The following is a 27,203-nucleotide window of genomic DNA, read 5'->3' as shown; positions in this document are numbered from 1 at the left end:
AATGGGCTACGCCACTGTGGGAGCGTGGCGATTATGTGGTGCAGAGTGCTCCGATGTTCTTGAGCACTCTGAAACAGGTCTTTTAGGACCTTGATTCACCCATGATATGGCGCTCCAACTGTTGGCATTGACTCAGGGCTCGTCCATGGTCAGCCATTTTGCCATCCACTTCCGGACTTTAGCAACTGAGCTGGAGTGGTCGGATAAAGCCTTCATCCCTGTATTTTGGAGGAGGCTGGCTGACCATTTGAAGGACGCTTTGGCCACTAGGGAGATTCCTGCCACACTGGAGGAGCTAATAGCTGTATCTACTGGCATAGATCTTTGATTTAACAAACAAAGGTTGGAGCGAGCCCAGTGTAGGCAGAGGTTTCGGCTGGCGCCCAAGTCAAATGAGGCCATGGAGGTGTCACAAATGGGATCTAAGTCCCGTACCGCTCGTGCACTCAAGGTCTGTCATGTCTTCCGGCAGTCAGGACATCTTGCCTCCAGATGTTCCCAGCGGTTGGGAACAGCGCGACTCTGTGAAGCAACAGAGGTTGCTTACATTTCACGCGGGGTGAAGTTTAACCCACGTCTGAGCTCAGTGTCCATCCGCCATTGCTTTGCAGCAGGTATCTCTGCACGGTGGACCCCGGGCTGCAAACGTACCTCGTATCTATCTCTCTATTACTTGGTGCGTACCGCTAGCCCTAACACTCATGAGCTCCATTATGTCCATAATTAGCACAATTTGAACTTCTATTTGGATAGAATTTAATTTCCATGAACTCTAAAAAAACAATGGAGAATGTAAGTTTCAGAAATTATAAAAGCATTAAAAGGAGACTTATCGCAAGTATTAGAATCTACCTGGGGATTAACTTTACGTCTTCCTTTTCAACCTTCCATAACAAAAACTTCCCAGCGTTATATTGTGAAATCAGGTCTCTGCTAAAAAAGTGGATGCCCCTGCCTCTTTCCCCCTGTGATTAAAATGTCTATCCTCCCAAAACTGCTTTATCTATTTGAAACCCTCCCCATTCCAGTTCCTCTCAGAGATCTACGATCTATACAGGCAAGCATTATGAGCTTTGTTTGGGCCGGAAAGTGTCACGGGATCCCAAAGTTAATTATGTTGAACAGCAGGAATAGTGGGGGACTTGGAGTCCCACACCTTACTTACTAGTACTGGCCAACTCACTTGTGTAGATTCCCAGCCTGGACCTCCAAGCCTGCCTATACAAAATGGATGGAAATTGAAAAACTGTGGCTTGCTCCTGCTCATCCTAACTCCCTGATCTGGAATAATTCCTACAATCCACCAGCGCGTGACCTCCTTGGCTCAATGACCCTAACTAAAAGCATTTGGAAAACTTGTTCCAAAAAATTTAAACTTTCGTCTACAAACTCTCCTCTTATCTCATTTTTGTACCACCCAGGCTTCCCTGATAGTTTGACCCACTCAATAATGGGAGTGTGGTCTTACACAAATTTGTTCAACGTTGCTGATATTATAGATCATAGAACAAGATCCATACTCCCATACCTAGAAATCCAATCTATCTATACAGGGTCTATCGCTATTCCAGTATATTCAAATTAGACACTTTGCCTTAACCACTTTCCAGGGTCTGCAGTTCTGCTCCCCAACTGTTTTTGAAAGATTATGCAGAAACGGTACATCAACGAAGGGATTAATTTCCACAATTTATAACATCATTCAAAAGCCTGATGCAGACTCCCTGATGAGACATCCCTACTTGCTTAGATGGGAGAGATATTTGGGAAAAGCCTTGACTGGTGTAGATTGGGGGCTTGTCTAGTCAAGAGCAGCTATATCGGCATCTTGTGTCACATATAAAGAAAACCAGTACAAGATCCTTCATTTCTGGTATCACACACCTGAATCCTTACATAGGCTGGACCCGTCTATCTCTCCCCTCTGCTGGAGGTGCTTTCATATATTCTGGGATTGCTCACTGATTAACCCATATTGAAAGCAGGTGCAGGGATTGATAGGCCAGGTCTTGAATTTGACTTTGCCTCTGGACCCTCAGATTTTTCTCCTTAACATTTTCCCACCTTCCCTAACAAAAAACTACTAGGCTCCTCTTACACATCTTGATGCCTGCCAGATGTTTGGTGGCGTCCCATTGGAAGCAAACTTCTCCTGCATCTACACTTGACTTATATGCCAGAATTAATGATGTTAGACATTTTGAATACCACGCAGCCCTGCGATTGATAGATTTGATTCTATCTGATTTCCTTAGGACTCTTTTTGGGCCTCAATAAATACATGAACCCGATTCCCTAGACTATATAGCTACGGTTTACCCTTTCTGATTTTCAGATACCCCACCCTTATTAATGTCCTGTCCTGTGTTTGGTTGGTCCCCCACTTTTGAGTGTACCGATTCATGTATACAATGGTTGAACATTCTGCTGGTATATCATTCGTTATAATTCCATCTAATATAATGTCGGCAACATCCTACTGGTTGATTGATTTGACAATTTATTGTTAGACACTGTTTTCTATAAGAGAATGTCGATATTCATGCTATATGTTAATCACTTTGGAAATGTATATTTTCAATAAAAATTGACAATTATATAAAAAAGAAGACTTACTGGATTTCTTTACAAATGGCCTTACGGCTTGAATTTCCAACAGGGCTGACATCAGTGGCCCAATTAGAAAATATGTTGAAAGCAACTCTATTCAGCTTATTCTTCAAAAAGAGATTTAAATCATTAATAATTTAAGACCATTAGATGAAAAACACCCATAATTATTTCAGTTGCTGGAGGGATGTTTAGATGACTAAGTTTACAGGGTTCTCAGTTTAAATACATGCACAATTTCAAAATAATAAAGAAAGTTCTTGTTACTCAGGTTATACTTTGCTCATTTGAGACACTCACAGCCCTTTCTATCTAAGTATCTATCCAAACTGAAATAGTCCCTTCCTTTCCCAAAAAGATGGATCTATATTATTAATCTGTTTTAAAATAAGATTATGCCAAATAGGAATGAACAAAAAGTCATCAAAAATATTATAGTCCTTCTTAACTCTACTCCAAATATTATGAACAAGATGAAATCAGGATTCCACACATAGAGAAGCCATAGGGAAAGTGTGAGAGTTTAGCAAATTAAATGTGTTGTATTTCCATCCCATATAACCAAGGAGTTGTCGGTAAGTTCCTAATAGTGATGAGCGAACGTTCTCGGATAAGGTGTTATCGGAGCATGCTCGGGTGCTATCTGAGTGTCTTGGATAACTCCCGAACATGCTCGGATAACACCTTATCTGAGCACGTTCGTGCATCACTAGTTCCTAACAACAGCAGATTACCCATAGAATAACAGAGATTTAAGATGATCAGCAGTTCAATAAAAAAATTGATCGAGCATCACCCTTCAAACTGATCCAATGAGAAAAGAAAATAGATAGGTTTTAGCCTTGGCTGCCTCTGTCTACTCCTCCAGGTCATATCTCTAGATATGACATCAAATATTTCCTTGGAATTCAAACTGGTGAGTTATGTAAAATTTACAAAATCAGCTGGAGTAAATGTAAGAGTGGTGAAGCTGATTGTCTGCTCCCTGATAGTCTTAAGAGGTTTTATATTCATCCATGGTGTCAAGGGTAACAACCAATGGGACTGCACAGTCTAGCCTAGGCAGGGTTAATTGTAATGGCCTTCCCATTTTGGGGAGGAGGAACTGAGAGTTAGTGTCAAGTTCAGGAAGTGACAGTTCTGTGCAGGGCAGTAGTGTGAAGTGGCAGCAACAGTCTCACACATTTGGCTGCTAGGGATAACGTGGGCCTAATACTCAGGGCAGTGTATTGCCAAAACCACCCTTCTACCAGCATGGGAAACCTCGAGATGGACATTCGGACCTTTGGGCGCACTCAGCTTCTGAAGCTACGGGGAAATATGGACTCAGACTACATGGGGCGGAAGGTATTGCAATTCGAGTACACTGCTAGTGGTGGAAACAACTTTCTAGTGCCTAGAGGGACACTCCATCTATACTGAGAACCAGGGCTGAAGTTGTGTCTGGTACCTGTGGGAAGGACGACAACCCGTTGGGCCTTATCCTATATTCCTGATTGCAAAAACTGTCTACTGTTCAGTGAAAGTTTCATAGTTTTTACAAAACCTGTGTCCCTGGATTGATTGCTGCCACGGTTCCAGAAGAGGAAAATCTGGAGCCATTGGAGGCCTGCAGGCCATAAGTAAGTGTGATACACCCCCCACAGTAGATATTGTCCTAAAACCCTCCTGATAAGTAAAGGATCCTTGGTCCATGTTAAAATGTATGACAGCCTACTGTTATAACCTCCATCAGGAACATTGTTTTATATAGCGTTTATTTATTCTTTTGCAGCTCCCATAGCCATTTTTGTCTGCACTGAGCAGTATCGTTGTAAAACCTTTTCTTTTCTTATGTCTTCTTGTGTACATAACACATTATGTGAATCTGTGTTGTCCTATAATTTTGATTTATTACATTAATCTGTTCTATGCTCTATGAATCTGGGAATCATGTTCATAATCTTTATCAGGCTATTACTTCATGTTATATATGAACTGTTTATCTCCTATGTCTCTAAAAAAAATTGTATCTTAGATAAAAAAAATGTTCATATGATCTGTTTCCATCATGTGATACTTTTTCTTTGCATGATGAACTAATGTATAGATATTCATTATTTGCATAAAAATGTTGAACAACAGTGGGGCCAAGACAGAGCCTTGTGCCACTTCACTTAAAACACTGTTCCATGTGCATGTGCAGCCATTTGTCACCAATTTTTGAATATGATCACCTAACCTTAGCTTTGTCAATCCCATAATTGGTAATTTTTTCAATGAGGATAGCATGAGATGCTTTATCAAATGCTTTGCTGAAGTTGAGATATGCTATATCTAATGCAATTCCCTAACTACTCAGTTAGTGACTCCATCATAGAAGGAACTTAGATTAATCTGGCATGATTTGTTTGCTACAAACCCACCCATGCTAGCTCTGGTTAATTACTGTATTCTTATCCAAGTACTTTCAGCCTTGTTCTGGCGGTTCTTCGTACTGGTCTGAGCACAGTGTTTGGCATTCGTGAGTGCAGGAACTCCCCGCACCCTTCAAAGACTCTTTACCCACTCTGTGGATTGGAGCCCAATTCTCTACAGACACCTCCGAGACGTCACATGCCTCTGTTGTCGGTGCCATCATTGGAGAACCGAGACGCTGCAATCAAGAAGACTACAGACTGATAAGTTTTATTGCCTATGTTTCTTCCTATTGAACTATCGTTCATTCCTGCCTTGCCCCGTCCTAGCTCCCAGTTCTGCCCTTCTACCTAACACACCTCCCGTGTCCTGCCACTCTCTGTGAGAGATATACGTGTTGTTAATAAACCTGTTAACTCTTGATCTGCCTCCTGTCCGTGATGACATCTCACGTTCCTGCGATTTCTACACATGGTCAGAAAACTCCCCAAATCCCGATCCCATTGAGAACCTGTGATTAGTCCTCAAAAAGTGTGTGGAGAAACAAAACCATAGAAACATCTGAGTAAAAGATTTAAAACACGCAGCAAATATGAAAAATTAAATATGTGTCAGCCTCAAAGCTTTCAGTCACAACTGTAGGTCATGGTTTATAACCTCTTCTTAGTGGGGTCAACTTGGCAAAACCTTTCACTGCACTAGCTTGAACCACTTGGAAATTACTGTATTCTGCTGTATACATTTTGACTGACTAAAAGGCAGGGGCTACACTTTGGCGAGTTAGAATCATAGAATGTTAGAGTTGGAAGGAACCTCAAGGGTCATTGTGTCCAACCTCCTGTTCAATGAAATGGCAAAGTTGGCTTTATATCGCAAGATACTGTGACAAGCAAGTTGCCAAAAATCCAACTGGTTCTGAAGTTTTGCGATGATGTTACGCTGGCCCACTCATTATGAATAACACGATCCTGCCATTCACAAGGCCCCAAGGACACAGTGAGTGATAGGTCAGGGGCGTGCTGGTCTATAATTTTCTGAATGACAGTCCAGTCGCTCAATCATTGGCAGTGGCATGCTGGACTGTCTGCATTAATTATAGCCCAGTTGCCCAATGAGTGATAGGGGCATACTGGGCTGTCAGTACTGTGAGTGACAGCCCAGCCCCCCATTTAGGTATGGCCTGCTGAGTTTCATCCAGGTATCTCTCATTCTGAATGATTTCCTGGCTATTTAGTTAGCTGGCAATGGTTAGCTCATTGCCAATCATAGCTTTAGCTCACTTTTTGTGCACCTTGTTCTCTAGTGCTATGTTATTCTGATATTTTGCTGCCCAACCTAGGACCTTGCCTCTGACCATTCGTTTGCTTAGCCCCTTTGTCTTGACCTGCTACCTTCCCAGAATTCTGAGCTCAGACTGTGACCTGTTTACGCTTTGCCTTGCCTCTCTGTTTATGACAAACTCTCCTGGACCTCTTGACTCCCCTGCTTCACAGTAGGTATTTTATACCTGTGCGCATATCGGGAGATGCTTGTAAATCACTGTCAGCAGGTGGGGAGAGGTCAGCGGGAACATGTCTGTATGACTAGTCAATAGCACGGCTTGGTCCCTGGCATTGATTAAAACTATGATTTTTTTGCTCTGAAATGCAGTATTGTTTCAGAGTAAGACATACGTGGCTGTGATCACACAGCAGGGAGCTGATACATGCTGTCCATGGTTTGGGCGGCATTTATTAGCAGACAGTTTCCCTTTAAAGGTTTATTCCCCAAAACACAAGATAACTTGCTGATTGTTGGGGGTCTCACTACTGGGTCCCAAAGCAATATGGAAAATGAGCTTTGAAGCCCCATCCTGAAGGGAGCCCTGAACTCATTAACAATGAATGGAGTGAAGTTCGAGCATGTGCACCTCATGCAAATCTCTATTCTTTGGTTCGCTAGGAGTCCCAGTGGTCAGACTACTCAGTGATCATCAAGTTACCCGCCATCCTTTGGATAGGGATTAGGTTTTGATTTTCTTTATTTTTAAGTCTATAACTGCAGAGCTGTTGGAAAATAATGAGTCACAGAATCTAATATATAATTGCCTAGAATACTACTTCCTGCAATTTGTGCCAACTTCCGTGGCTTTGTCCGGAGCTAATGTCCGGAGCTAATGTCCGGAGCTAATGTCCGGAGCTAATGTCCGGAGATTAATTGCCTAGAATACTACTTCCTGCAATTTGTGCCAACTTCCGTGGCTTTGTCTGGAGCTAATGTCCGGAGCTAATGTCCGGAGCTAATGTGCGGAGATAATGTCCGGAGCTAATGTCCGGAGCTAATGTCCGGAGCTAATGTCCGGAGCTAATGTCCGGAGATAAGTGACGTCAACAGTGTCCAGTGTCTGATTGGTTGCCGCCTGCTGCGAGCGACCAATCAGAAACGTGCCGTACTGTGACACACTCCGCCCGCCATTTTGGTGTGATTTTTGAATTTTTACCTCACAGCAAGTTTCTACTGCGTGGAGGCGGGCCCAGTGACGTTGCTCTTCAAGCTCCTGCCGAATTTCGTCAAAAAAATGATAATACCATTTACCAAAACTATATATATTTAGTTGTGAAGTGGTTCAGTGACATTTTCACACCAATTTTGAACTTTTGTTTGGTGTTTTCTCCATATACTGCCTATTATTTTTGTTCTTTCTTACTATTATTTATTAATTGTATTATTCTTACATTTGAATAAATAAAGTATATATGGATTCTAGACTCCCGATTCTTTAGAATCGGGCTGCCATCTAGTATAAAATAACAGCCGAAAGCTTCACATCATTGCATGTCCATCATTTTACAACAAAAAAAATTAATCAGGTGAGTACTGAGTGATGATGTGCTTATATCAGCAAATATTTCAGTCATATTATTGTAATGACCAGAGGTCCGAATAAGATCCAGTGAGTCACAAACCAAGACCAAGGCGGAAATCTTCAACGGTATTTACTCAAAAGCAAAATAATAAAGGTAATATGGAGAATATTAAGGCAGATGCACCCCAAAGATACACTAGCCCAGCCGCAGCTGAAATCACTGTGCCACTCCAAGGTCTCCTGAGAACTGTTTCTATAAAGACTAGTAAGAAATTTACCTAACAGAGTAACTAAAAAACAGGAAACAAGTGTAAATTGAATGTAGTGTTATCAAGGGAGCCCCTGGAACGGCACACTGAGTATAACTTACACAACTCTAATATAAGATACACCTCTAAAGTAACCATTAAACACTCAGAGCAGAGATACCCGGGTATCTATAACTATGGTACCGTATCCTGAGATAGATTTCCTCTCAGGCAGGAATCCGCACAGGCTGCAGCCAGTCCATATCTTCAGCACCAATAAGTTACAGCAAGCTCCTCCTGTCTTGTCGGCCGATGCCGAGCCCAAACGCCGGGGACTTAGTTAGTGGTCTCACGATGTTGTCTCTGCTTCTGTAGCTCCTAGGAATGCTTCCACGACAACCCGTCCGTCTCTGTATCAGCAGTCTGCCCAGACTTGTTTCTCCACTCAATGCACAGGGAATGCTCAGCCTTCCAAATACGTACTGGGTTTTAGTAAAGTCTCAGTCTTTTCTTAGATCAAGGGTTAGCTCTTCTCCAGGAAACGTTAGCAGCAAAAGTCTCTCAAAAGCTTCTCTTCCTCCAAACACACTCGCAGTAAATCCACACACAGTCTCTTTTTAAGATATCACAGCAGCTTCTGCCTTTTCTTCCCGCCTTTTTTCTCTCAGCTCTCACTTCCTTGTTTCACTTTACACACAAGACACCAGACCCCACCCCCCAGCACACATTGTCTCCGGGAGTTTTGCAGGGTCTGTCCTCTGCTGCAGCAGGCAAAAACCACAGGGTCCTAGTGCCCTCTCAGTGGGACTACAGTTCACTCTCTTACATTATAACAACTCTTATGATAGTTAATAACAATGAAGCGGCGTCTTCCACCATCACTGCAATATTTAATAAAGATGAGTTCTGTCTCAGCCGGGTCCATAGGTTGTCTAATACACTATGCTATGATGAAAAGACAGCACCTAACTGACCCCATCTCAATGTTTCTTAACCCCTTCATGACCGTGGGATTTTCCATTTTTCCGTGTTCGTTTTTCGCTCCCCTCCTTCCCAGAGCCATAACTCTTTTATTTTTCTATCAATTTGGCCATGTGAGGGCTTATTTTTTGCGGGACGAGTTGTACTTTTGAACGAAATCATTGGTTTTACCATGTCTTGTACTAGAAAACGGGAAAAAAATTCCAAGTGCGGTGACATTTCAAAAAAAGTGCAATCCCACACTTGTTTTTTGCTTGGCTTTTTTGCTAGGCTCACTAAATGCTAAAACTGCCATTATGATTTTCCAGGTCATTACGAGTTCATAGACACCAAACTTGTCTAGGTTACTTTTTATCTAAGTGGTGAAAAAAAATTCCAAACTTTGCTAAAGAAAAAAAAAAAGCGCCATTTTCCGATACTCGTAGCGTCTCCATTTTTCGTGATCTGGGGTCGGGTGAGGGCTTATATTTTGCGTGCCGAGCATGTTATTGCATTTTAATTCAATGTCATGGCGACCAAAAAAATGTAATTCTGACATTTCAAATTTTTTTCTCGCTACGCCGTTTAGAGATCAGGTTAATGCTTTTTTTTATTGATAGATCGGGCGATTCTGAACGCGACAATACCAAATATGTGTAGGTTCGATTTTTTTTTATTGATTTATTTTCAATGGGGCGAAAGGGGGGTGATTTAAACTTTTATATTTTATTTATTTTTTTCACATTTTTTTTAACTTTTTTTTTTACTTTTGCCATGCTTCAATAGCCTCCATGGGAGGCTAGAAGCAGGCACAACTCGATCGCCTCTGCTACATAGCAGCGATCTGATGTTTGCTGCTATGTAGCAGAAATGCAGGTGTGCTGTGAGCACCGACCACAGGGTGGCGCTCACAGCTACCGGCGATCAGTGACCATAGAGGTCTCAAGGACCTCTATGGTTACAATGTACAAGCATCGCCGACCTCCGATCATGTGACGGGGGTCGGCGATGCGATCATTTCCGGCCGCCCGGCCGGAAGCGGTAGTTAAATGCCGCTGTCTGCGTTTGACAGCGGCATTTAGCTAGTTAATAGGCGCGGGCAGATCGCGATTCTGCCCGCGCCTATTACGGGCACATGTCAGCTGTCCAAAACAGCTGACATGTCCTGGCTTTGATGCGGGCTCACCGCCGGAGCCCGCATCAAAGCGGGGCTTCTGACCTCGGATGTACTATCCCGTCCGAGGTCAGAAAGGGGTTAAGGTGCCAGGATCACTTAGCCGGAGACATAATACAGAATGATTAGGCGATTGTGACATCTTCCATTGCTTTCTGCAAATAACACAAGCAATAGAGGTTTTAGAGGAAAAGAGCTATGTGACCCCAAGCTTTTCTCTGGATTAAAGTGGCAGGAAGGGGGAAGGGAAATCATTGCCAGATTATCAATCCATGGATGAAACAACTCTTGTGGTTATTGGATATGGGAGAAACTCAGAGGAGTAACATGAAGCTCCTGGACCCAAATGTATTCATGGATCTATCCATCCCTTCATCCATCCATCATAACATTCCATACAGTTGTGGTCAAAAGTATTGACACCCCCGTAATTCTGTCAGATAATACTCATTTTCTTCCTGAAAATGATTGCAAACACAAATTTTTTGTTATTATTATCTTCATTTAATTTGTCTTAAATGAAAAAACACAAAAGAATTGTCCTAAAGCCAAATTGGATATAATTCCACACCAAACATAAAAAGGTGGTGTACAAAAGTATTGGCACTGTTCGAAAAATCATGTGATGCTTCTCTAATTTGTGTAATTAACAGCACCTGTAACTTACCTGTGGCACCTAACAGGTGTTGGCAATAACTAAATCACACTTGCAGCCAGTTGACATGGATTAAAGTTGACTCAACCTCTGTCCAGTGTCCTTGTGTGTACCACATTGAGCATGGAGAAAAGAAAGAAGACCAAAGAACTGTCTGAGGACTTGAAAAACCAAATTGTGAGGAAGCATGAGCAATCTCATGGCTACAAGTCCAACTCCAAAGACCTGAATGTTCCTGTGTCTACCGTGCGCAGCGTCATCAAGAAATTTAAAGCCTATGGCACTGTGGCTAACTTCCCTAGATGTGGAAGGAATAGAAAAATTGACAAGAGATTTCAACGCAAGATTGTGCGTATGTTGGATAAAGAACCTCAACTAACATCCAAACAAGTTCAAGCTGCCCTGCATTACGAGGGTACAACAGTGTCAACCCGTACTATCCATCGGCGTCTGAATGAAAAGGGACTGTATGGTAGGAGACCCAGGAAGACCCCACTTCTTACCCCGAGACATAAAAAAGCCAGGCTGGAGTTTGCCAAAATTTACCTGAAAAAGCCTAAAAGGTTTTGGAAGAATGTTCTCTGGTCAGATGAGTCAAAAGTAGAGCTTTTTGGGCAAAGGCATCAACATAGAGTTTACAGGAGAAAAAAATAGGTATTCAAAGAAAAGAACACGGTCCCTACAGTCAAACATGGCGAAGGTTCCCTGATGTTTTAGGGTTGCTTTGCTGCCTCTGGCACTGGACTGCTTGACCGTGTGCATGGCATTATGAAGTCTGAAGACTACCAACAAATTTTGCAGCATAATCTAGGGCCCAGTGTGTTAGGGGTTGAGTTCCCGCCTCTGCACAGGGGGAATCTCGGGCCATCTCCGCTGCGGTCTCCCATTCTTCTCCTGCCGCAGTGGAGCCTGCTCAGTGGAGACGTCAGTCCCAGCGTCTCGCTCAGTCTGACTCTGTACAAAGAGTTACTGCTACTTTTCCTGCTTCTGCCATTGAAGTCAGTGCTGGGCAGCGGCGAGCAGATGCTTCTGGGACTAAGTCCTGCTTTTCTCGTTCTGAGCATGCCCAGAGTAAGATCTCTCAGTGCAGATCGAGGGTCACATGATCAGATACTGCAGCTAAAGCCATTGGTCCTTCAGGAAGGCCCTGTAGGTGCTCACGCTCTGTGGCAGCCTCTCATTGGTCCTTCTAGGAAGGTCCTGTATGTACTGCAACTATTTAAGGCTCGCATGGCCGCACGGCCATGCGCTAGTCTCGTTCTATATTATGTGCTTTGCACCAGTGTGGTCATGTGAGTTTGTGTTCAGGGACCCGGCTGAAATAAGCCCCTAGAATGCTGGCACCTCCGGCGAGGCGATTTTTTGTGAATGTATTCAGGGAACTGGCTGAAATAAGCCCCTAGAATGCTGGCACCTCCAGCGAGTAGTTTTTGTGTGCATGCATGACCACTGACCGCTCTCAGTTGGGTAGTTAGCCTGTGCCACTGTGAAAGTCAAACAGGGCGCAGTGCTTTGAGTTCACGGCTACTCTGTGAAGTAACAGAGTTAGCCCATACCGCCATATAGTTCCGCCGTTTACTAGCAGCAGGTTCTCCTGCACTGTGGACCCCGGCTTGCGAATGCATCTATTATAATAAAACCTCTATATTTACTCGGTGCGTTCCGCTAGCCCTAACACAGTGTGAGAAAGCTGGGTCTCCCTCAGAGGTCATGGGTATTCCAGCAGGACAATGACCCAAAACACACTTCAAAAAGCAGCAGAAAATGGTTTGAGAGAAAGCACTGGAGACTTCTAAGGTGGCCAGCAATGAGTCCAGAACTGAATCCCATAGAACACCTGTGGAGAGATCTAAAAATGGCAGTTTGGAGAAGGCACCCTTCAAATATCAGGGACCTGGAGCAGTTTGCCAAAGAAGAATGGTCTAAAATTCCAGCAGAGCATTGTAAGAAACTCATTGATGGTTACCGGAAGCGGTTGGTCGCAGTTATTTTGGCTAAAGGTTGTGCAACCAAGTATTAGGTTGAGGGTGCTAATATATTTGTCTGGCCCATTTTTGGAGTTTTGTGTGAAATGATCAATGTTTTGCTTTTTGCTTCATTCTCTCTTGTGTTTTTTCATTTAAAACAAATTAAATGAAGATAATAATACCAAAGAATTTGTGATTGCAATCATTTTCAGGAAGAAACTGAGTATTATCTGAAAGAATTGCAGGGGTGTCAATACTTTTGGCCTCAACTGTATATACTCGTGTATTAGCCAACCCGACTATAAGCCGAGGCACCTAATTTTGCCATGAAAAACTGGGAAAACTTATTGACTCGAATATAATGAAGACACAAAAGAGCATAGTAGAACCAAAAACACTCAGTTTAAAAAAATCACAGTAATCCGCAAGTGCTAGTAATAAGATGTAAAAAACAGGGTATTTAGTTGATACGTTTTTTGCAAAAAATGTATACTAAGCTGCTCCACCAAACATCAAGGTATACCCATATCAGAGCAGTCCTAACTGATGTATGCAATCCCTATCTGATGTATTTAAAAACCTGATCATCTGTATATTACCTGTGTGTGGAGATCAGACTGAACTAAAGGAATTATTCTTGTCTTCTTCCTGAGAAATCTCGCTTACAACAAGATACATTTCTGCTGACTTGACATTTCCTTTTATGGAAGTAATCATGTGTGCATTCCTTCTTTCAATAGCAGCCTTTCATTCACCTTCCAGATGATGTAACTTTCTACTGATAAAGACTGGTATAGATTGTTTATGTAAGAGATAGTGAAATATGAGCGCTTGTGCGCATGTCTGTAAAAGAATAATTCTTTCTATATAAAGGGAGGGCAAAGCCCAGAGAGTGAGATGTGCTCCTGGGCTTCCCCTGTATATGATCACACAATACCTTGTTTGCGTGTCATTTACTCAGGATCCCTACCTCTAGTAAGCCAGGGACTGAGAAGGACTTAACATTTCTTTGGCGCACCGAACAGGGACCCGAGATGAGAGTATTTGCTCGAGATTCACCTGCAGATACGGACAATGGAGATCTGGGATAATGGACGGCAAATGAACTGAAAAACCTGGCCAGGTAAGAGACATTATTAGTTCTCTTTTATCTGCCTTGTATTATCCGAAAGATCTCTATGAGCCGTGTCATGCTGGGTTAGTCTAGTAGTGAGTAGATACCTATAAAACTCGGGTTACTATATTGTATAGATTTATGAGTCCTGTCCCTGGCAGTGTGTGAATAGTGTGAAGGTTGTGGTATGTTGTGAAAGAAGAGCAAAAGTGCGTAGAAAAATAAGCCGAAATAGTTGGGGTATAAGCCTTATACACGGAAGTCAGCCTAACTGGGTCATGTGGTTGCGTCCTTTCGGGGAGACCTCCGCCCATGCTTGACTCTCATTTAAGTGCTTAACCTCCTTCATTTCTGGATAAGGTTTGATAGAATGAGCCCAGGACGCGGGTCCATGAGCCTGGGACAAGTATGCTAACTGACACAGAAAGTTTTGTGATCTGTATGGTGTTGCTGGGTCTGTTTGCGTGCATAATAGCACTTAAGTACATTCTGCACATTAGAAAGAATGGAGCAGATCAGCCCTTCAATATTTTAGCTCCCTAGGAGAGAAGGCAACGAGACATCACCTAGGATAAGTGATTGTCCAAACGTCACCTGGGGTAGAAATAGCTAATATTGAAAGAAAAAAAAAAAGAAAAATGGGAAATAAACAGACAAAAACCGTCTTAGGACAAGTGGAAGCAGCAGATATCATACAGGAAAGATGTGGGAAGACAGTCAGAAGTCAGATTAGAAGGGTAAGAGAAAAATTGGGAATTTCAGAAGCACTTATGTTCAGTACAGAATGGGAAAAACTGAGTAAAGAACGAGGTGGAATTATCAAAGACAATGGGTGGGAAGAAATCATACACTGTATGATAGAGGTCTCAAAAACAGCTAAAGAGGAGAATTGGAAGTATGATCCAGACACTTCCAAATGGATTATGGGGAAGGGAAAAAGTTGTGACATAATCCCACCACCTTACCTAGATCCAAAAGCCCAATCATTTGTACCATCTGGAGGAGCAGAAGGAGGCAAACAATTTCCAGCCTTGTATCCCAATCTTGGTGGGGTAGGAGGATGGGTATGTTCACACTGTGGACAACAAAATCCAGATTGGAGAAATGATTGCCTAGTCTGTGGTACACCTAGACATGGCGCTGTACTTGCCCCTGTTAGGGTAGTACCAAGACCCTTTAGGGAACCTGGTGCTGACGGGGTAATGGGAACTAGATATCACCAGACCCGACAGTATTTTCCTTGGTCCCCTGCTGAAGGTATGTCCCTCCTGCATAATGCGCCTGATCCCACTCAATATCCCATCCGATTTGCACAATACATACAACAAATCATGCAGACTCATGCTGGGGTCTGGGCGGACGGGGAAGAATTATGTAGAATGAAAATGTCCCCCGGACTTTTTCAGGAATTATTGACACACCTACAGCCCAATAGACCAGTGGCAGAAGGGGGTGCCTTACAGACAGAAGCATCAGGTACCCAGTTCACAGAGGCATTAATAATTTTCATGAGAGAAAAACAGAGGGAAAGGGGATCTACGGGTGTGATTATGCAGAAATTTGGGCAAAGTATTGAAGAATATAGTCAAGAATTAGAAAATAGCTTTAGGGATGAAGGATTGGATTTGACTGATGCTTCAGTAAGGAGACTTTTTACAAAACAATTAATAGAGGGGCTAGATCCGAAAATCAGAGAAAAATTTAAATCCTCTACTCCAGATTGGAGAACAATTGAACAACCAAATATTGTGAAACAACGATGTTTAGGAATAGTCATGGATATGAGAGAGAATCGTAAGCCTGTTAGAATAGCACAAGCTAATACAGGAGGAAGAGTGAGACACAACTTTCCTTGCCACTACTGTAAAAAGCCAGGTCATTTCCAAAGAGAGTGCAGGAAGAAGTTGGCAGATATAAAGTCAGGCAAATTTGTTCCCAGAAATAACCCTCCCCAAACGGACAACCAGCAGAAATCTACCATCATAGATGGTCCCATACCAGATTCAGATTGACTCGATGTGTTACAAACTTCCCTACCAGCTAGAAGACCTATGATACAGGTGAATGTGGGGGGGGAGAGAGATTCCATTTTTGATAGATACAGGTGCAACTTCCTCAATTTTGAATCAAGATTTTCTTCCGAATCCGGAAGATATTTCAGAACAAACAACTTTTGCTGAGGGTTATGATGGGGTAATTCGAACACTGCCATATACTGTGCCCCTAGAGGTCTCATTAGGACCTAAATGTTTTGCATCCAGATTTTTGTATGCCAGAGGTGCCCCAACATGTTTGTTACGAACTGATGTCCTAAAGAAATTAGAAGCTAACATCAATTTTAGGGAAGATGGCACAGTTATACTGACTATCCCTGATGATGCAGAAACATTAGAACAATATGTTAGAATTCAGGCTTTTGAGGATTATGCTGAAGAAAAAGAGTACACCACAGATCTAGACCTCTTAATGGTCCCAGAAACACTGTGGGCACAGGGTGACACCGATGTGGGACTATTGCATATCTCTCCTGTAAAACTATCTGTGCAACCAGGAACTGTTCTCCCACAGCTCAGACAATACCCTGTGAGTGCCCAGCAGGAACTAGCGATTACAAAACAGATAGAGGGATATAAAGAGAAAGGAGTTTTGGTAGAGATACAATCACCTGCTAACACTCCTCTGTATCCAGTCAAAAAGAGAACTCTTGATAAGAGTTCTATGCCCAAATATCGTATGGTACATGATTTAAGAGAAATAAACAAAGTTCTAGATCCAATCACCCCAGTTGTACCCAATCCTCATACGTTACTATCACAGATACCAGCCAGTTCTCAAGTATTTACTGTAATAGATCTTTCAAATGCATTTTTCTCGGTTCCTTTACACCAAGATAGTTGGCATTTGTTTGCATTTACATTTAAGGGCAAACAGTTGGCGTGGACACGCCTTCCACAGGGAATGATACACTCCCCTACTCTTTATTCAAATGCCCTACAAACAGTCCTTCAGAGGTTTGAACCCGAACCACAGGTAGTAATTTTGCAGTATGTGGATGACCTACTACTTTGCTGCCCAGATCCAGAAACTGCAGAAAGGTCCACTGTGAGTTTACTATGTTTTTTAGAAAAAGAAGGGTGTAAAGTGAATAGACAAAAGCTACAAGTTTGTCAGACCAAAGTGGTCTTTCTAGGTCATTGCATTTCTCAAGGTAAAAAGCATCTTACACCACAAAGAACTGAAGCAATAAGACAGATGAATGAGCCTAGAAATCATAAACAGCTACGAGCATTTTTAGGAATAGTGTCTCATTGTAGACAATGGATTATACATGCCAGTCAACTAATGCAACCACTGTATGACTGTGTAAAAAGTGAACCTTATTTGTTGACAAAAGAAGGTCAGATTTCGTTCCAACAATTAAAAGATGCCCTTGTTTCAGCTCCAGCGTTAGGGCTACCAGACTACACCAAACCGTTTCAGCTTATGGCTGCAGAAGTTGATTCCCATGCTACAGGAGTTCTTACCCAGAAGCATGCAGGGAAACAAAGACCAATTGCATATCTTTCAGCAAGGTTAGATCCCGTAGCTAGAGCAGCGCCAACCTGTGTACGTGTAGTTGTTGCTGTCTCACTATTGTTGGACAAAGCATCAGAAATTGTCCTAGAGCATCCACTCACAGTTCAAACTACACATGATGTTTATGGGATATTAAACCAGGTCCAACCAAAACACATTTCCATGGCCAGACATTTGCGGCTACAGTGTTCTTTGTTGCTCCCCTCCACTATCACATTTGCTAGGCTTCAGACTCTCAATTTAGCTACACTGCTACCTCTCGAGTCTGAAGGGGGGAATAAGGACACTGATCCACACGCAAATTTTTTCCCTACAGACACACATGATTGTACAGAGCTCATTTTACAAGAAACGGTAGGCTTACCCAATGTATCCGAAACACCACTTCAAAATCCAGATTTAGAGCTGTTTATAGATGGTAGTAGGTTTGCAGATGACACAGGTAACTTCCATACAGGGTATGCAGTTGTGTCAGAATCTGAAACTCTCAAAGCAGAACCACTTCCACCGAAACAGTCTGCACAAGAAGCAGAACTAACAGCATTGATTGAAGCTCTTAAAATAGCTGAGAACCAGACAGCTAATATATACACTGATTCTAGGTATGCACATGGTATTGTGTTTGATTTTGGAGTAATCTGGAGAGCTAGAGGTTACATGACAGCGTCAGGACAACCTGTAAAACATGCTTCTCTGATCAAACAGATCTTAGAGGCTGCACAAGAAACAAAAGAAGTAGCAGTAATCAAGGTAGCTGCACATGTGAGACTCGACACTAGGGAATCTAGGGGAAATGATAGGGCTGATAAAGCAGCCAAAGCAGCAGCTGTCAAACCCTTACAACAGGTTCATACTGTAAACCCCACAGAAAATACTGAAGATAGACTGAGACAAGCACAGGAAGATGCAGGAGAAGAGGAGAGGGACAGGTGGAAAAAGGAAGGGGCAGAAGAACAAGCGGGAATTTGGAAGAAAGATGGACTAATATGTCTACCTAGAGCCTGGTATCCGATTGTAGTTGGTGGACTGCACCACCCTACTCATGTGTCTGCAAATGCAATGACACTACTGGCAAAGCAAGTCTGGTTGGCTCCAGGTTTTGGCAACTATGCAAGAGACTATTGTGCTGCATGCGCTATATGCCTGGCACATAATCCCGGACAGACAACAAAGACCCCTATGAAGCACCACGTCCGACCTCTCTACCCGTTTCAGCGATTACAAATAGACTTTATCCAGCTGCCAAAAAGTAATGGGTATGAGTATGTGTTGGTATGTGTGGACATGTTCTCGGGGTGGCCAGAGGCCTATCCAGTTCGGAAGGCTTCAGCTAAAAACACTGCTGTAAAGCTAGTTGCCGAACTGATACCCCGTTACGGTCTCCCTGAAGTGATCGAGTCAGATAGGGGTACTCATTTCACTGGAGAAATATTTCAAAATGTACTGAAAATGTTGGGTGTTGAAAGTCAGTTACACACTCCGTACCATCCTCAAAGTTCTGGTAAGGTGGAACGCATGAATGGAACTTTAAAATTAAAAATACAGAAAGCCATGGCTGAAACAGGAAAGCCTTGGACAGAATGCCTTCCACTGGCCCTTTACTCAATACGCAATACCCCAAGGGGTAAGACTAAACTGTCTCCATATGAAATTTTGTTTGGCAGGACTGCCAATTTAGGATGTTATTTTCCACAGCAACTTGTGTTAAATATTGAGTCATTGACTTCTTATGTGCAAAATCTTCAGAAACAATTAACTAAGGTGCATGCACAAGTTTTTGCTTCCCTTCCAGATCCTGACAACACAGAAGGAAGTCACAAGTTGGAACCAGGTGATCAAGTCTATGTAAAAAGACACACCAGAAAGGCTCTAGAACCAAGGTTTGACGGACCCTTCCAAGTCCTGTTGACAACACCTACATCAGTCAAGCTTGAAGGAAAGGCATCATGGATACATGCAAGCCATTGCAAGAAAAGCAGTATAAACTCATGATATTGATGTTAATAATGATAACCTCAACGGAGGCGTGGGATAGACTGAATTCTCTAGCCCCTTTGAACAATAGATTCGTACAACATCATAGAAAATTAGTGCATGACTTGTTAAACAATACACAAACCCTGACAGATTGTTGGATCTGTACCCATTCGCCGGTATCAGCCACAAGTATACCTTTTCTAGCAGTTCCCGTATTAGCAGAAGAAATATTCGCTTGGCCTAATTGTTCAGACAACCTGGCCAACAACCAAATTGGTAATGCTAGGCTGTGGAATACTACAATCGCCATACCAATTGTGGGATGGGTAGAATTTCCTTGGTGGCAGGGTAATCTCTCAGGGAGTAACACACATCTACAATATTTAGCATTTAGGGGAGGAAAATGGGTACCTAGAAATAAGACTGGATTAACTAATTTAGGACAGGTCCCCACAGAAAATCTACAGCTTAGTTTCAGTACAACCGTCCCCCCCCCTCTGATGCTTTCAAACCTGTAGTATTGGAAAGATACATACATAATAGAAAATGGAAACATTCTAAATTGTTCCCCCAAGGTGATGCAAACAGTTGTACAAGTAAGCTGGGGAACCTGGTTTGTAATAAATCCGATGAGTATATCAAAGGAATGCCTGTATGTGGGAATCCCGTAGCCGGGTACCGTAGCCCCTTGGGACAAAAACCCTCTTGGTGTATGCTTCAGAATGTATCTAGATTTGTGGACTTGGCTCACAGATTGGTATTGCAGCACTCAGCTCTATGGGATCTGCCTGAAGGTACATTTTGGATATGCGGAGAAGGAGCATATAAATGGCTTCCCGTAGGTATAAAGGGTACTTGTACATTAGGACGCCTAACCCCGGCTACATTCATAATTTCAAATAAACAAGTGAATATGCAAGCCGTGCCCAAGCACACACTGTATAAAAGAGCTGCAGATAACTCACCACGTCCCTCGGGGAGGCCACATATAGTACAAATGGGAATTCCTAACAAAATTGCTAGTACCATTTTTATTTATCCTATGTTAACACAGATGTGGGATAAATTAGTTAGAGCCACGGATTATCTAGATGATCAGATCTGGGATATATTGGATATACTAAACACTAGTATAGCTGTACAGAATCAGCTTATAATAGTCACTAACCAACATACCCTGGTATTGGATTACCTAACTGCCTCACAAGGGGGTATGTGTCAAATCATCGGACCCACCTGCTGTCATTATATAGACCCGAATAGTACTATGAGTATGACATTTAAATTAAAGGACGTACAACGACTCAGAGATCAGTATGACAAAGACAATGACCAGAATAAGGATAGCTGGTGGTCAGATACCTTTTCTTTTCTTAACCCAGCCAACTGGTTCAGAGGAATCGGTGGGTGGGTTGCTGGGATTATGCAGAGCATAATACATATAGTTATGATTATTGTAGTCATATACGTACTATTCCAGATTGTGCTCAAGAGTATCTCAGTATGCACAGATAAACTTTGTGTAATAGATGCAAGAGTATAAAGTTTTTTTTTCCTTCTTCTCTTATGTTATCCTTTGCTAATACTGATTATTGCGCTTATTTTGCTATCCCTTTGTAATATCTGTACTTATTGCAAAACAAAGAAAAGGTTGCGAGAGTTAAACGGAAGAATTAATACTAGATTTGATTCTCTTATTGAATACAAGCATGTACATGTGTAATACCAAATAAAGGCTTTGCCTTTGGCCCTGTGGTAATAAAATAAATAAAAGAAAATGTCAAAGGGGGGAATTGTGGAGATCAGACTGAACTAAAGGAATTATTCTTGTCTTCTTCCTGAGAAATCTCGCTTACAACAAGATACATTTCTGCTGACTTGACATTTCCTTTTATGGAAGTAATCATGTGTGCATTCCTTCTTTCAATAGCAGCCTTTCATTCACCTTCCAGATGATGTAACTTTCTACTGATAAAGACTGGTATAGATTGTTTATGTAAGAGATAGTGAAATATGAGCGCTTGTGCGCATGTCTGTAAAAGAATAATTCTTTTCTATATAAAGGGAGGGCAAAGCCCAGAGAGTGAGATGTGCTCCTGGGCTTCCCCTGTATATGATCACACAATACCTTGTTTGCGTGTCATTTACTCAGGATCCCTACCTCTAGTAAGCCAGGGACTGAGAAGGACTTAACACTGTGTGAACAGGGTTCAGAGAGGAAAAGTCCATGTGGACATGTTGAGTGTAACAGCTTTTGCGCAGATAGCCCAAGAGGAGTGGTGGGTAACTCCCTAGTCTTGTAGACACAAGAGAACAATTCTGTGTGATCTAAACATCTCAAACTGAACTGTCCTCCCATCTATCTTCCTGCTCCTTCTTCGACCGCTTTCAATCAGGCTTCCGGTCACACCACTCCACTGAAACTGCCCTAACTAAGGTCACCAATGACCTATTAACCGCCAAGAGCAAGCGACACTACTCTGTCCTCCTCCTCCTGGACCTGTCCTCTGCCTTTGACACAGTGGACCATTCCCTGCTGCTGCAGACCCTCTCATCCCTTGGCATCACAGAATTGGCCCTATCCTGGATCTCATCATACCTAACTGACCGTACATTCAGCGTCTCCCACTCACACACCACCTCCTCACCTCGCCCCCTATCTGTCGGAGTCCCGCAAGGTTCAGTTCTAGGACCCCTGCTCTTCTCCATCTACACCTTTGGCCTGGGACAGCTCATAGAATCTCACGGCTTTCAGTATCATCTCTATGCTGACGACACACAGATCTACATCTCTGGACCAGATATCACCTCCCTACTAACCAGAATCCCTCAATGTCTGTCTGCTATTTCATCCTTCTTCTCCACTAGATTTCTAAAACTTAACATGGACAAAACAGAATTCATCATCTTTCCCCCATCTCACGCGATCTCCCCAACGAACCTATCCATTACAGTAAACGGCTGCCCACTCTCCCCAGTCCCACAAGCCCGCTGTCTTGGGGTAATCCTTGACACTGATCTCTCCTTTAAACCACATATCCAAACCCTTTCCACTTCCTGCCGCCTCCAACTCAAAAATATTTCACGGATCCGCACATTCCTAAACCAAGAATCTGCAAAAACCCTAGTCCATGCCCTCATCATCTCCCGCCTTGACTACTGTAACCTCCTGCTCTGTGGCCTCCCCTCTAACACTCTTGCACCCCTCCAATCTATTCTAAACTCTGCTGCCCGACTAATCCACCTGTCCCCCCGCTATTCCCCGGCCTCTCCCCTCTGTCAATCCCTGCACTGGCTCCCCATCACCCAGAGACTCCAGTACAAAAGCCTAACTATGACATATAAAGCCATCCACAACCTGTCTCCTCCATACATCTGTGACCTCGTCTCCCGGTACTTTCCTGCACGCAACCTCCGATCCTCACAAAATCTCCTTCTCTACTCCCCTATTATCTCCTCTTCCCACAATCGCATACAAGATTTCTCTCGTGCATCCCCCCTACTCTGGAATGCTCTACCACAACATATCAGACTCTCGCCTACCATCGAAACCTTCAAAAAGAACCTGAAGACCCACCTCTTCCGACAAGCCTACAACCTGCAGTAACCACCGATTGACCAAACCGCTGCACGGCCAGCTCTACCCTCACCTACTGTATCCTCACCCATCCCTTGTAGATTGTGAGCCCTCGCGGGCAGGGTCCTCTCTCCTCCTGTACCAGTTGTGACTTGTATTTTTCAAGATTATTGTACTTGTTTTATTATGTATACCCCTCCTCACATGTAAAGCGCCATGGAATAAATGGCGCTATAATAATAAATAATAATAATAATAATAATAATAAACTTGGATTCGTCTGTCCATAACACTTTTTTCCAATCTTCCTCTGTCCAATCTCTGTGTTCTTTTGCCCATATTAATCTTTTCCTTTTATTAGCCAGTGACAGATTTGTCTTTTTCATTGCTCTGAAGGCCAGTATCCCGGAGTCGCCTCTTCACTAAAGATGTTGACACTGGCATTTTGCGTGTACTATTTAATGAAGCTGCCAGTTGAGGACCTGTGAGGTGTCGATTTCTCAAACTACAGACTCTAATGTACTTGGCTTGTTGCTCAGTTGTGCAGCAGGACCTCGCACTTCTTTTTCTACTCTGGTTAGAGCCTGTTTGTGCTCTCCTCTGAAGGGAGTAGTACACACCGTTGTAGGAAATCTTCAGTTTATTGGCAATTTCTCGCATTGAATTGCCTTCATTTAAACAAACAAGAATACACTGTCAAATTTCACATGAAAGTTCTTTTTTTCTGGCCATTTTGAGCGTTTAATGGAACCAACAAATGTAATGCTCCTGATTCTCAACTAGCTCAAAGGAAGGTCAGGTTTATAGGTACATACTTGCACAAGGGTTTTCAAGGGTATTCTAACCATCCATTAGCCTTCTTACAAAGTTAGCAAACATAAAATACCACACTGTAGTGATGGTTGTTGGAATCGGGTCTCTATATACCTATGAAGATATTGCATTACAAACCAGACTTTTGCAGTTAGAATAGTCATTTACCACATTAACAATGTATAGAGTGTATTTCTGAATCATTTAATGTTAGCTTAATTGAAAAAAAACGGTGCTTTTTTTCCAAAAATAAGGAAATTTCTAAGTGACCCTAAGCTTTGTAACGGTTTTATATATATATATATATATATATATATATATATATATATATATATATATATATATATATATCTTTACAAGAGAAAAGAAATGATCATCAGTATTTGCTATGTGGTATATGTGTCAACAGTATTACGAATTATATTAGCTGCGCTAAGTATTTCTTTTAGCCATGAAAATTATGTTTTGTACATTTTTAGAACATATATAAATTATTATGCCTGAAACCTGGCAATGACATAGTTAACGTTTTTCTCATTTGCTAATGTCCATTATTAGAGAACCACAGACAGTAAGAATGTTTTACTTCATTTTTCTCCCATTTAATTTCCCCTTGGAAAACCAAATAATATCATTGTCTTCTGTAGATACCCAAAAACATTAATTTGCTTCACAGAAAAAAAGCAGCTACTTTATGAGCTTGGGAAAATTGAGAAGAAGGCTCAAGGGAAAATAGCTGATAAAACAGGGGAAGGTATGACTACTGAGAAAACAAAGCACATACGAAGGGTTTTTCATTTGTTTCAGTCTTCTTTTATTAATACGATAGGAGATGATGAAAAGACGAACAAGCCGTTAGTGACCATGAGAACATGTAGACCTAGTGTTTAATCTGTGGCTCTACATCTGTTGTGTAACTACAACCACAAACCAGAATAATAGGACTTAGAGGGAACATGACAGCTGATCCATGCTGCCCAAAACAGGGGCAGCATGGATCAGACATTGGCTGAATGATTGCAGTGGTGCATGTTTTACATGCTTCGAAAAGCTGGATAAGGACTATGTATCTCCGACGACTAGTCCTAGGCAGGTCCTAAAAAATGTATCCCCATCTCTCTCCACTGGACTAACAGATCCGTATACACACATAGGGAGAGACCTGTCAGTCAAGAGAAGTGGGGTGGGGAGAAGCTGCCATGGACCATAGACCCCAGATGAATAGTCTCGGGACAGCTTTTCAAAGTATTTTGAACACTGTAGCGTTTTAGAAAACAACATCCACGTCTGCCATAACACAGTCAATTTCTGTATATGCTGCCCGCAGTTCAGGCAGCATGAATAAGCTGACAGTTTCCCTTTTGCAATACCTGGAGAACTAAAGGTTAGAGACATATACACGTTGTTTTCCAAGGAAATATTCTTCAAGATTATATATATATATATATATATATATATATATATACACGCATCTGCTTTGTGTGTAATTTACTGTACATTTTTTTTAGTCGATAAATTCCTTTCAGTGAAGAAAGGCATAGGATCCCCTGACATTAGCCCGATAGTGATATTATAAAAAAATACACACACCATAAATAAAGTAATGATTGTTTATTATTTTAATTCTGTTACAGGGGACATTGGTTCAGTGGATTGGGCGTTGATGTGAGTATACATGTTTTTGGTAAATGTAGATTCATTAAAGGAGTCTGTGTCATTATTTCAAATAAAGGAATTTATTCATGGTGTGTGTATTTTTTTATACGATATCACTATGGGGTTAGTAATGGGGGTAGATACGTCTCCATTACTAACCCCTGGGCTTGATGTCACCTGACAATACAAAGGTGACATGAACCCGAATACTATCATCCTTAAAAAAGACTATATTTATCCACAATATTATTAATAAAACAGTATTAAATGTACCTAGTGGACCCTAGAATGAACTACAATGAGTTCTACCTGGCAGTGGAGGTTGGCACCCTACTTTTCTGCGGTTGGCGCCCCCACTCCTCGACGACTTACCCTTTCAGGCCCTATTAAGGACCTTTATTATAGGTCCTTAATAGGGCCTGAAAGGGTAAGTCGTCGAGGAGTGGGGGCGCCAACCGCAGAAAAGTAGGGTGCCAACCTCCACTGCCAGGTAGAACTCATTGTAGTTCATTCTAGGGTCCACTAGGTACATTTAATACTGTTTTATTAATAATATTGTGGATAAATATAGTCTTTTTTAATGATACTATTAAAGGTTATTTTTTAGGAATTTCTGTCTGTTGTTTTGGTCTATACATTTTTCTGAGATTCCGTATTATTTGTGTTTTGGTTTTTTCGAATACTATCATCCCACTTGCCACCGCACCAACTGGGAAGAGCAAGGCTAAGAGTCAGAATTGGCGCATCATATAGATATGCCTTTTCTGACGCGGCTGAGAGCTGATATTTTTCATTTGGGAGGGGGCCAATATCCATGGCCTCTTAGGCTATTAATATCAGCCCGCAGCTGTCTGCCTAACCTTTTTGTCATTTTTTGAGGGGTCCCCAATTTAATAACCAGGAAAGACTAAGTATACAACTGGGAGCTGATATTAATAGCCTGAGAAGCGCCATGGGTATTACCCCCTTACCAGGCTATAAACGTCTGCCCCAGCTGTCTGCTTTCCCTCTGTTGGTTAATAAAATGTTGTATCCCACGCCATTTTTTTCAGAAAATAATTCAGTAAGTGAAAAAATACATGTACAATAAACTGCATAAGCACTGTACTAATTATATACAGCTCTGGTAAAAATTAAGAAACCACCACATCAAAACTTTGTCATGGGCAGCCCAATCTCCAGACCTGAACCCCGTTGAAAACCTCTGGAATGTAATCAAGAGGATGATGGATAGTCACAAGCCATTAAACAAAGAAGAACTGCTTAATTTTTTGCACCAGAAGCAGTGTGAAAGACTGGTGGAAAGCATGCCAAGACGCATGAAAGCTGTGATTAAAAATCATGGTTATTCCACAAAATATTGATTTCTGAACTCTTCCAGAGTTAAAACATTAGTATTGCTGTTTTTAAATTATTATGAACTTGTTTTCTTTGCTTTATTTGAGGTCTGAAAGCACTGGGTTTTTTTTTTAAATTTGGGCCATTTCTCCTTTTCAGGAAAAAAACAAAATTTATTGCTTGGAAATTCGGAGACATGTTGACAGAAGTTTATAGAAAAAAAAAACTATTTACATTTTACTCAAAAATATACATATAAAAAGAAAAAGCAGACAAGCTGAAAATTTTGCAGTGGT

This window comes from Ranitomeya imitator, chromosome 2 (assembly GCF_032444005.1).
Source record: "Ranitomeya imitator isolate aRanImi1 chromosome 2, aRanImi1.pri, whole genome shotgun sequence".
Taxonomy (NCBI): Eukaryota; Metazoa; Chordata; class Amphibia; order Anura; family Dendrobatidae; genus Ranitomeya; species Ranitomeya imitator.
The sequence above is the reverse complement of the archived record's forward strand: the minus strand, read 5'-3'. Positions refer to the sequence as shown.